We start from the raw sequence: 2,008 nt of genomic DNA on the forward strand, positions 1-2,008 counted from the left end.
TGCAAAGACAAGGTTGGTGGGTAGAGGGAGGAGCCTGACTATTCAAGCCACCCCAGACATGAGGTTTGCAGAAATACCAGGTTCCTCTTATTTCTACCATCATAACTGGGGCAAGAAGTCTTGTCTAAATCCAAACAACCTGGTGGACTGATCTTTCTCCCCCTTTGTCATAGGAGAGATTCTCAACCTCGGCACTATTGGCATTTTCTGTGAGAGAATTCTTTGCTGCATTGTAAGACGTCTAGCAGCATCCCTGACCCATACCCACTAGATGCCAGTAGCATTACCCCCTTCTAGTTGCAATAACCACAGATGTCCCCAAATATTGCAAAATATCCCCTGGAGGGCAAAAGCACTCCAGGTTGAAAACCACTGTTCTATAAATATATTAGTGATAGGTTCAAATTGACCTTGTTCTGTCTTAGACCCATCTGAAAGGGAACTCTGGGTTTTCAGCAGTGGCCAAGCTTCTAGTCGGTTCACTCACCAATTAAAAACGGTCAGCTGCACTTGCAGTCTAGTGTGATAGAAAGCCTTGCTTCTCAAAGTGGGGTCCCCAAGAGAATTGTTCCCTTCCTAACTGATTTTCTGGGCCTTTTGTAGGGAGAGTTAAAATATCCAGTTATGTTTAAAAGTCTTCACCTAGTCGACCTGGAGAGAATTTGAAAAATGGCATTTGGCATGGGAAAGCAGCTGATAATGATCAGGGTTGATAAAGTAAATTAAAAAGCCAATGATGCCCCAGATCAGCTGAAAAATGATACAATAATAATAGGTGGTCTTTCCTGTGGGTTTGTTATGAGCCAGGCACTGTTTTAAAATATCTATCTATCTATCTATCTATCTATCTATCTATCTATCTATCTATCATATATTTATTTTGGGAGAGAGAGGAAGGGAGGGAGAAAGAGAGGGAGAGAAACATGGACATGAGAGAGAAACATCAAGCGGTTGCCTCTCATAAGTGCCCTGACCAGGGAATGAACCTTGCATCCCAGGAATGTGCCCCAACCAGGAATTGAACTGGTGATCTTTTGGTTTGTGGGATGATGCCCAACCAACTAAGCCACACTAGTCAGGGCCAGACACTGCTTTAACTGCTTTATATGTATTGTCCCATTAAATACTGAAAAAAAGTAAACATCTGGTTATCCCCCCCCCTTTTTTTCTTTTTAAAAACTAATGGAGTTGATGCAGAAAAAATAATTGGCTTTGCCTTGGTCATGTGCTACGGTAATATTCACACAGGCAGTAAAAATCAAATGCCTTCTTATCAAACCACCTTGCTGTGCAAACAGTTTGTAAAACTCAATAGCTTTCTTATATATAAACAGAATTTGATCCAGATTCCAGAAGGAAAGATCCCATTCAAATACTAACAAAGCTATGAAATACTTGGGAAGAAAATCGACATGAAATGCTTGGGAACCGAGGAAGTGGTAGCGGGCTGGGAAGCTATAATGAATGCATTACCTTACAGTCTTGTACTTGCCATTTCCCCTCCAGGTCCACTGTGCACACCTTCTCACCCTGCTCTGTGCCCCGAGAGGCTGACCTGTAACTACTTCATGGACACATGCCAAGCTTTAGGTTGGGGTTGGCCAATGGAGAGAGATCAGTGTGGCTCCCTGGCTCCCTCCCAGCTGCGAGAGGCTGTGGGCTGGCTATAACCCTCTAATGAAACTCTCAGCAGGTGATACTCTTCTAATGATTACTCTTCCCAAATTCCACTAATCATTCCTTCCCCTCCTGGTCTCAAGTCTGGGGTCGTAAAGATTCCCCCATGAATTGCTGTCCCACCCTTTCTGACTTCCCTAAATCCTGTTCAAACTGTCATTAATAACCACTGTGCTAAACTTAACAACTTACTTGATTGTGCCACCTGTTTCCTGCCAGGACCCCGGAGGATGCGAAGAAGATGTAAAAAAATGAAGGGAAACATATTGTTATTATTTCAGTGTTGGGCTACAGGGCACAACACTGTCAAAGATGGAAATTCAGCTTAAAT

Source organism: Artibeus jamaicensis, unplaced genomic scaffold (assembly GCF_021234435.1).
Source record: "Artibeus jamaicensis isolate MK-2021 breed Jamaican fruit bat unplaced genomic scaffold, CSHL_Jam_final scaffold_1283, whole genome shotgun sequence".
In the NCBI taxonomy this organism is placed as follows: Eukaryota; Metazoa; Chordata; class Mammalia; order Chiroptera; family Phyllostomidae; genus Artibeus; species Artibeus jamaicensis.